Raw genomic sequence first — 10922 nt, forward strand, 5'->3', positions numbered from 1 at the left:
GAGACCGTGGTTTGAAATGTGTCAGGAGGAGGACAGGGTATTTATTAGAATAAGGAACCGTCTCCTTTGCAACGTTCCCTTCGGTGTTAGTGCTTTAATTTAAGCGTCTGCGTAATTAGATGCTGTATGCCTTGCTAACGAATGGTTTGGACACCCATAATTCATATAATGATATAGTCTGTATTATTGTGCAAATACTGTTGGGAGTTTGATGAAATGTGTCAGGAGGAGGACAGGGTATTTATTAGAATAAGGAACCGTCTCCTTTGCAACGTTCCCTTCGGTGTTAGTGCTTTAATTTAAGCGTCTGCGTAATTAGATGCTGTATGCCTTGCTAACGAATGGTTTGGACACCCATAATTCATATAATGATATAGTCTGTATTATTGTGCAAATACTGTTGGGAGTTTGAATGGGCTGTGTGACTGGCATTAACTTCCCCAGATCTTTGCAGAAACCAATGGATGATTTGTTGCATCTGTTTCAGTCACTCTTACCTGAACCTTCTACAAACACTGCAACCTGTCGTTTGGCATTTCACAAAGAAAAAAAAAAAAAGTCTGTGTGCTACATTACATTAACAGGGTTCTCTCTGTCTTCACACTTGTATATAGGTCTCATAAAATCAAAATTGCGTAGAAAGTTGGGGATGGAGGGTGGAAAATGCTGATTACAAACATCTGAAAACGTTTGTTCTTGTACATACAGCCGGTGTGTCTATAACGCATGCAGTTGTGTATCTAGCCCCCTTCCTCCACCCAAGTCGTTACAGCATGCTGAACTCTATGACTAACACTAGAAAGGTATCATAGGCTGCCAGTCATATTATAAGCTATTAGACATTATTAGCTATTAGCTAATTAGCAGTTATGAGATAGTAGCATGTAGCTGTTATAAATAGCACTAAAGATTGCTCTTTAGATACACAGAGAACAAAAAGGAAAATGGAAATAAGGCTCTTATGCAGCCATGGTAGTCCAAAGCTAAGCAAATATTTTGCCAGGATTATCAGTAAAGATGATGATGATGTTGAAATAAGGGAAAAATCAGGATTTGTGGCTGGAAAGGGAGTATGTAAACCATATCAACGGTGTAAGTAAAACTCCCAAGAGGTCAGAGGGACTGGTGGTGACCTTCCTGGCTTTTCTCAGAGCTGGAATGTGAAATTCCAGGAGGAAGGGCAAGCAAGTTAGAGATCTATGTTATATGGAGAGTTACGTTGAGAGCTGTGGATCTAATGGCTACATTTAATGAGAGGAGAGAAAACTGAAGTGGACAACAAGCACAAGGTTTCCAGCCATTTGAAGAATAAATTTCTGGATTAGAACCTCAGAGTCTGGAAAGAACTGTGACACCTTCCCATCCCCTGCACACCACATCTTGACAAATAAGGACAGTGTTTTAAACCCTGTTTAAAAGTTGTCTGAGTGCCAAACTGAAATTTTGACAAAAATGATATTTCTGTAGAAACTTGGGGGAAAATATTTCTCGACCCTCTATGCTGCTAAACAGCTTCATTGTTCAGCTGTCTGTAGGAGGCCCATGAACAGTTTACTTTGACAAATTGTGGAGTCTCCTTCTCTGGAGATATTCAGAGCCCGCCTGGATGAAGTCCTGCGTAACATGCTCTAGGAGAACCAGCTTTAGCAGGGGGGTTGGACTAGATGATCTCCCGAGGTCCCTTCCAACCCTTGCGATTCTGTGATTCTCTGAAAAGGTTCACCTGAAGCCACCTGTGCCTCTACTTTTTGGGTTGCATAACTGCAGTTACTAGGTAAAAGATCTCCTATTCCTGAATTCAGACTATTCATGGTACAGAAACGGATACTAGGCAGATATTAGGTGCTACAAATACTAGACAGAAAAGCATGCAATGTGCCATCTGAAGCAGAGCTTTGTTTAAGAATTGCAAAGGCGAGACAAAAGGAGCTAAGTCTCTTTCCGGGACTGTCAGTGCTTCACAAGAGGCAATTGTGCCTTTCATAATAGAACAGCATCCTAAGCTTGAGAAAAACTTTCCTCTACACAAAATTCTTGGAAAATGCCAGTTAGTGTTAAATCTGTATTTTTAAAAAAGCTTTCTGAGCTAGCAAGGAGTTGTTTCCAAGTACCTGTGTCCTAGACAGTGCCTGAGGATCTTCAGATTTTAAACCGTCTGGTAAACACAAACACCACTGGGGATGCCGATGAATGACCCACGCCCTCTGACAAAAAACAAGCATTCAAAATACAGATCTATATCTTAGTGCTTTTGATATCACTGAATGCGGGATATTGTAAAGCTAGCTGAGGTAGCAGGCTTTCCAGTAATCATTGGGCCTCCATCCTTACCTGACTTCATTGCTATCGGATGAATTTTTATAAACATGTTTTTTGTGGTTCTAAATATTGATCCTAAACAAGGGTGCAATTAATACAGCGTATAGCAGCTTGGACATTCAGTAAATGGGCTGCAGATAACAAACTGTGTACACTGATGATTCTATTGATTCCCAATACAACATAAAGTTTAAGCTCTCGGTTCTTGTTTTCAAGTCAATTAGTGGACTTGGCTAAAGAAACTTAAAATACGATTTGGGGGGATGTGAGAAGCTCTGCTTCTCAGTGGTGGAAACTTGTGTACATGCTATATGCTGTAGAAATGACAGACAACTAAGTCTCACTCACAGTGGCTATAGAAAAATTCACTTCGCCACTTTTTATTTTCTTCCTAAACTTTCTACACCACATTTGTGAATTTGTGGAGGGGGAAAAGAGGGCTTCGCATTCCTTCCCGCCCTGGTCTGGCAAGCGCTCGTGTGTATGGTGGGCTTACAGCCACTGGGGGCTGCGTGAATTTCTTGTTTAGCTTGGAGCTGCATCAGACACAGAGCCTGAAGTATCAGAATGGCTATGATGAGTGTGTATGTTACACGTAGCATTCACACATACAGTCAAGAAAACACAGGTAGCGTCACTTTTGGTAGAGAAATCTGATGGAAACACTTTTAGAGGTCATTTTACTTGCCTAATAAGTTTGTACAAATTTAAAGCAGAGCAAAAGGTCAATTACTAGTGCCAGCACTGCTGATTTTGTTCCATACCTACTTTTTTGGATGTATGGGAGTTGGTTGTTTTAAAACAGAGATAGAATTGAAAGCGTCTGAAACAGTTAAATAACCAAAGCAAGAAAGCAGAAATAACAGTGAACTAGAGTTATAAAATGGCAAGATAAAGCAGGGCTTCTGTAAGGTAAACATAAGGGGGGCAATAACAAAAATTCCATACTAAATGAAGACAGGGGAACCCAAGGAAGCATGGATGAGTGACAGACGGAAGCAGATAAGAATACACATGTTTTTAAAGAGAGAAATGAATACAGGATAAATTTGAAAGAGAGGTGGGGAAATAACTTCTAATTAGGACACACATTTCTGTCCTGGATGTAAAACCACAACTGCACTGTAGTTTTAGAATCCTATTTCTCCTAATCCAGTCTGTGCAAGGTTTACCTCTTTCACGTGGGCTGAACCTTACCATGTTAAATTCTTGTTTCAGCTAGATGGAGTTGCAGTTACTGGGTATTACTGAAATAACACAGTTTTGCTGAGTTAAGGAAAAAAAATGTAAAGATCTGATAGTTTTTCATTTAGTTGATTTGATCAGACTGCTAACTTTTTTTTCTATGTATTTAGTAATTAGTACTGCCAAAAGGATCTTTCAAATAAGAGAGCAAGGGTATAGATTCTTGGAGAAGGGACTGTTATTTTTTAAATGCGTGTAACATGACATGATCAGTCTTCTTTTACCTTCTTACCTTCATGAACTAAATCTAGTACAGGCATCCTTGGACAAGTTACGTCAGAAAGTTCATAGATCTGAATATAGGAGAATGATGAAAGATAAAAGTTCAGTGAGATCAATGAAGGGTGCCCCAGAAGTCTTCCTAATTTAATGACAAAGGAAGAAAAGCCAGTGTTTTCCCACAGCTGCAATTTAGATTTTTTGAATGTTGGGAAGCATTTTTTTTTTTTTTTAAATTTTATGAGGAATGACAACCACAAAGCCTATACAAACAATTAAGAGAAATAATAAGCTAAATATGCTATGTAGGAATATTAAAATAATGTTTAAAATTAACAAATGTCGCTAATAAATTAACCTTTATTGATTAAGCATTTGTTTAACATACACTGAAAGCTTCAGTTCTAATAGCCAAGGACTTGAAAAAAGAACGTTTGAAAAATAGGCTTTTTCTATGATCTCATTTTAGTCAGATATTAATTTAAGCAACAATTACCCATTTTCAGTAAGATAAAGTTATTTTCTATGTCCTTAACTCAATGCTTTTATCGACACAAAAAAAATTTGTTTTCAAACTATTACAAATTATTTAACCTTTGTAAATCTCTTTTAAAAATGTTTTTCCTTCAAGAATTTGAAACGCGGAAACTAATTTAAAAGGTACGATGGCAACAGGTTTTAGCCATGGTTGGCAGATATGTCAAAACTGTTATCCATTTCTGTATTTGATTTATGCATCAGAATAGATCCAAATTTTCTCCTGTATCGTTGCTAAATGATTGGGTTTGAAGGCAAGAGGTAAAATCAAATCTGTTGACTATGCACAAAACATGTCAGCTAATATAATTCAAAAGACATTAGTTTTAAAGGGATGATTCATAATGTAGGGTTTAAGCACTAGCTGCTGAAGACATATGAAAACTTAAACATAATGTAGAAGTTAGGTTTGGTAAGGTTTGCACTTTGTGTGCTGAAAATGGGTTGCTGTTCGATGAAAATAGTTGGTGCTTAAGTGGAAGGAGATAATAGTGAGATTTATAGTAAGACCTAATACAGGCAACAGAGATGTTGCAGAAATCAATGTTGTTGGCATAAGCACACTCGTTTCAGCATATTCTAAGTGTTTGGCTATCTAAAGTGTGAATAAATTGGCATTCTTTAGATAAGTATCACTGAAATCCAACAGAACGTGCAGCAATACACCAATACAGGATGCATTAGAACAACTTCAGATTTTACATGCACAAACACGTACGTGTATGGATGACAGCCATGAAGGAAATATCTCATTTAAGGTATAATTTTTATACATGGCATGTAAAATTACATAAAGGCATATTTCAATACTGTATGATTTAGATATGTGGTTTCTGCTTTCCTATTATAAACCTCCTTTAGAATAAAACATTAACGTTAATATGGAATCTAGTAAAATTTTTCTAACCTGAAAAATATATGACCACGGTCTTGACCAAGCAAAAAACTGATGGAGGGTAGTGTCAGCTGGTCTATAAAAGGAAAAATAAAATATTTTGACTGAAAAATAAATATTTGGACTGAAATGTCTCAGACACAGAAAAGTTTTATAAATAGGAAAATTCTTGAGCTGCTGCTCTGTCAGTCCAGAAAGAGCTGCAGGAGATTTTGGTGATTTTTTAGCAGAATAAGTGAAAAAGTACAGTCATTTTTGTAGATGTCAGTGTTGTCCCTTGCTGGGTGCACACAGGAGTGAGAGAGAAGAAACAATTCACGTTGAGTTGTGGAACACAAGATCCAGCCATCCTGGAACAAGTTGCAGAAGAAGTCTTTTTGTTACTTTCTGCAATGAGATCAAACCGCCTCTTGTAATAGTATCAAGGAAAGTGACTTCCATTTCCAGCCCGGTGTGAGGTAGAGCAGTCGGTGATGGTGGTGAACGGGGGTGTTTGGTCAGCTAATAACTAAGTGGAGCTCAGCCTCACCAGTGCTTAAGGGAAAATGATAAAGAAACTGTTTAAAACCATCTATCCCTCCTGTGGGAGCAAGACAGCTTGTTACTAGTCCGTTCTCCCCTACAGGCAATAGCATTGCTTTACTTAGTATCAGTAATTCGACATCTGAAAAGCATTTCCCTTAAAAATGATAATATCTGGCCCTAATAAGGGTATATTATATTCTTCAACATGATTTTAAAGTATGAAAAATTGAAAGTATATAATAGTTTAAGTCTCAGTAAGTATTATGCTACATTTTTAATAGATTTAAGTAATAGGCAATATATAAGAAGGAAGGAAAATGAGGAATAAAGAAAGCATTTTCTCGATGGCTTGTGTGATATCAATGTCTAGACCTGGGTGTAAATCTCCTTCCAGCAGCCGCAGTGGATTTCCTCGGCAGCTGGTTTGTATCCTCAGCCAAGGGCCTTCCTCTGCCAAGAGGAAGGAGAAGAGTCATCCTGCACGGTGAAGAGAGGAAGGGTGTTTCCATCACCTCACCTGGAGAAGGCTGCGTGAGTTACGAGAGGCATTTTCAGAGGGTGATACAAATAACACCTAAGGGAACACATTTATATGTGGAGCAGGTCTTATTCTTCATGTTTATGCCTGGGAACAAGCACAGCATCTTTTTAGTATTTGAGCTGAGGCAAAAACCACAATGAAAATATTTAGTGTTAGCCGTTCTAGATACAAAATTTTAAAACTCTGTTGCCAATTCTTTTTTAAGTCTTTTCTTGCACAGCATGTATGCTTTAATTAAATGTTTTACATTGCAAATAAAATAGATAGGAGCTTGCATAGATAAAAGGATTTGGATTACACTTTAAAAAAAATTTGTCTCTGATATTGCCAACGCTCTGTTGTGCTAAGGAAAGAAAGTACCAGACTGTTACGAAAAGGATGTAAACCGTTACAAACAACTTTGGAGTTTTTAACAATTCCTTGAATTTTTTAGTGTAAATTACTAGCATTTACAAAGTTTATACCTATTTAGGTGTGACTATGCTAGAGGTTTGGTCTCGCGTATTTTTGTAGCCTATACATGATGCTAATTAATATATGAGTTAAGCACCCTTGGAGCACTCATTGAGCTTTAATTTAAATTATGATGCTGATTCTGTGTGACCTTGGACAAGCTTGGATAACTTTTGTGGTGATCAGTTTAGTACTTGGCAGGAACTCTGTGAAACTTAACTACATGACAATACTTACAGAGAGCTGTAGCTGTAGAGATAGAGACAGCTATTTGAATTTCTTGTACATAGAGTATTATTTACTTCAAACAATTGTAAAACACTTTTGTGAACTTTTTGGTGGTTGAAGTATGGTCAGATTTGGTGATTAGATTAATAGAGGACTGGGAAGGGAGGCAGGAGATTGGCTTCTGTTCTCAGCTGGACTGCTGGTCCATTCGATGGCTTTCATCCTAACTCTCTCTCTGTCTTACCTGTTATTTGGGACATTACCGAGCTACTGGGGACAAGGGCTGTCTCTTGGTTTGTGAATAGTCTTGACCAGAATTGAATTTTAATCTCAGGGGGCTATCCACAAGTTTCATTTACGTAAATAATAACCAAAATTTTGAATTGTTCTCCAGACTGTCAATAAAGGTTTCTTAGGATATGTGTTGGTCTTAAATTATTTGTTTAATGGGTGATGTCATGTGCTATTATAAATTGGTCTACAGATCATTCTTCTGGCACACATGCAGATTATGTTTTCATAAAAATGACTTCAGACATGATCCCATGTCTACTGAACACTATATAACAAACTGGCAGCTCATATTGCAATTGGACTGATGGGTTGAAGGGCAAAAATATGGTTGTATGACAGGTAACTGAAAAACGTATTTTGTGTTCACAACGTAGAAAAATGTTAAGCAGTGCCTTTTCTGTACCCCACAGAGGTGTGGCAGGCCATCTGAAATGGTGATTGAATCCTCTAGTGCATTCTACAATTAGACAATATAATCCAGAAGTTAGAAGAATCTACAATAAGATTTTGAGTCAATGGGAACTGTGTTTGGTTTGGTACCTCTGGAAGCTGGCTTGTGGCTGTAAGTTGTAACTGATTCTCAATTCTTTTTTCTACAAATTTTCAATTGACTTAAAGGGCGATGAAAGAGTGGACATACTATGAAAAACACCCCCACCTCATGTATTACTATGAGAAAAAGAAGTATATTTTGTCTTAGTTCACCACGTATAGGATTCATCTGATCTCAATTTAGTATCTAAAGGTTACTGTCTAGTCTTAGCTGGTTGGATATGGTCCTTCGTTAGAGAGAGGTCAATAGAGAGAGCTGGCCTCTTCTAAAGCACGACTCATCCCTTCTGTGTTAAGGTGAGATAAACTGCTGTCTGGAGGTGTCTTTCCGTTGTTTATAAAGGGTTGTTAGGCAGCTAATGCTTGGAGAGGTGAATGCTGCTCTAAGTGCTGTCTGAATTTTGAGATCTAAATTTGAGACTGAAAAGTAGCAAGCACTGTCAAGATAATTCAGAAGTTGTTAAGTAGTGATAGCTCCATGATAGTATTCTGGTTTGTATGCTTTCTGACAGAAAGTCATTTCTGATTTTGAAAAGCAAGACCAATGTATTATTTTCCTACTAATCATTAAGTACCCTCTCAGAAGAGTGGAACATCTCTTTTCTATCTTTGAACACCTGAGCACCATGGATGAAACGCTGTCTCCTGGGAAAAATCCTATTGCCATGAAGACTGAAGTGATGGCTTCACTTGTTTTTTAATGAAACTGGCTTATGTGCTTTCATTTTGCACCAGGATTATTTATTGAAGATTGCAGTCCTTTTGCTTTTATAAGGGGTGAAAACAATATTAGCGCCCATTTGTAATCAGCTTTGGAGAAATTAGAAACTGATCATCATTTATATCATCTTGGAAGCTGTTTCTGGGTCAAGGTGATTTAAATTTACAAACAAGTTATTTCTGAAGGATAAAGAAAACAGTGACATTAAGCAGCTGCCTGATAAATTCAGGTCAAAAACTCCTAACAAAAAAACATTAGGTATCTCTTATAGAGAAGAACAGCCAAAGCTATCTCACATAAACATTTGGAAAACCTGAGAAGTTAAGCTTAAGTTAGGGACTAACCTGTGCAGGCTGGAAAACAAATGAACCTGCACGCTTTCATAATTTAGTTGCTTTTAGTAGCTATCAGCTGAACTTCAAATATGATATAGGCAATTTTGTTTGTATAGTTATCCACTGGGAAAGAGAATTATTAATTAATAACTTTCACAACAACTTTTTTTTTTGACCTCTATTCTCTCTCATGTAGTATTTTCAACCCTCAAAATTATGAAAAGCACCGGAGAGAGCTCACAAGAACACATCTAGTGGCAAATCAAAGACAGAGGCTACCTCCAACAGGGAGGGTGGAGCTTTTCTGCAGGGTTATCTGTGTCTGGAAAAGGACACATATACACTGCCCATGCAGAAAAATCCAGTTAAATGGTGAATTAATTAAATGTTTTGAAAAATATTTCCACTCCATTTCTCAGGGATTTTTTTCAGCTTTACAGCTTGCCAACTACGTAAAGTGCTAATCATTTTAACCAATAAATTGAAATTGCTCAAGGCACTATTTAATTTCCTAGGTCTTGTTCATAACATGCACTTACAAATGTGCAGTTATTGAAAGATTTAGAATGCAAAGTTATTAAAGGTTAGATTTTGGGAAGTATGGGAATCCTGACATACATTGCATGGACTTAGCATCAAGGTTAAGTCCTGAGCCTCTTAAAAATATCTGTGGAGAATTGGCACCCAAGAAAAGGGGCCTCAGAACCCCATGACATTTGAAGCACCCAAAATAACCTGCAATTAAACATGAAAAATTATCTAGGTAGGAATAAAATGTGGAAAATATGAAATGCCCTGTGCGTGAACATTCTCCTGGAGTAATGTGCTTAAACCAGATCATCTTCTTAGTCAGATTTTTTTTTGGTTAAAAAAAAAAAAAGTCAAAAAAACCTTCAAAGCCACCCAGAACCACAGGGAGAGTAAGACAACCAAACTATACAATAGCCAGGATGCTTACCTTGAATATTAGAGTTCTTTTTAAATCCCTGTCATGCCTAAATACAGCAGGGACTTGACCTTAACACCTCCGTGGTCCCAGGGAGGTGCGCTGATGCTGTGCTCAGTGCTCTCTGTGTGTCTGCTGGTGGTTTAATTCCAGCTTTCTAGCTGTGGAGTACTGCAGCTGATGAGTGTTACGTGCTTTACCGGCAAAGGCGATATGTATGGAGGTGTGTACAGACCTTGCTGTCTACCGACAGCAGTGCGCCCAGGTGGCCAAGAAGGCCAACAGCATCCTGGCTTGTATCAGGAATAGTGTGGCCAGCAGGAGCAGGGAAGTGATTGTGCCCCTGTACTCGGTGCTGGTGAGGCCGCACCTTGAATACTGTGTTCAGTTTTGGGCCCCTCACTATAAGAAAGACATTGAGGTGCTGGAACATGTCCAGAGGAGAGCAACCAAGCTGGTGAGGGGTCTGGAGTACAAGTCTTAGGAGGAGCGGCTGAGGGAACTGGGGTTGTTCAGCCTGGGGCAGGGGAGGCTTGAGGGAGACCTTATCGCCCTCTACAGCTGCCTGACAGGAGGCTGTAGCCAGGGGGGGGGTGGTCTCTTCTCCCAGGTAACGGGTGATAGGATGAGGGGAAATGGTCTCAAGTTGTGCCAGGGGAAGTTTCAACTGGACATTAAGAAAAATTTCTTCAGCACAAGGGTTGTCAAGCATTGGAAGGGGCTGCCCAGGGAAGTGGTGGAGTCCCCATCCCTGGAGGTATTTAAAAGACGGGTAGACGAGGTGCTTAGGGACATGGTTTAGTGGTGGAATGGCAGGGTTAGGTTAGGAATCCTGTTAGGGCATACTGGGTTTTATGAGAGGTTTTCCTGGGCAGGTAATAAATGCCCAGGGCACTAGCTCACTGCTGGGGAGTGCACCTCCTGCACTCTGGGGCTCGAGCAGATTTGGGATTTGCATGTAAAGATTCAGAGGAGAGAAGTGGCTTATGTGGAAACATGAAAGGAGAATAAGAGGGGCGGGTGTGTGTGTCAAAACACTGAGTTAGGCTCAGCACTGGTGCCTTGGCAGGCTCTTTCCGCTTTGGGTGTCCTGGGTCTTGGCCTAAATTAAA

The sequence above is a fragment of the Egretta garzetta genome, unplaced genomic scaffold (genome assembly GCF_000687185.1).
Source record: "Egretta garzetta isolate BGI_Z169 unplaced genomic scaffold, ASM68718v1 scaffold502, whole genome shotgun sequence".
In the NCBI taxonomy this organism is placed as follows: Eukaryota; Metazoa; Chordata; class Aves; order Pelecaniformes; family Ardeidae; genus Egretta; species Egretta garzetta.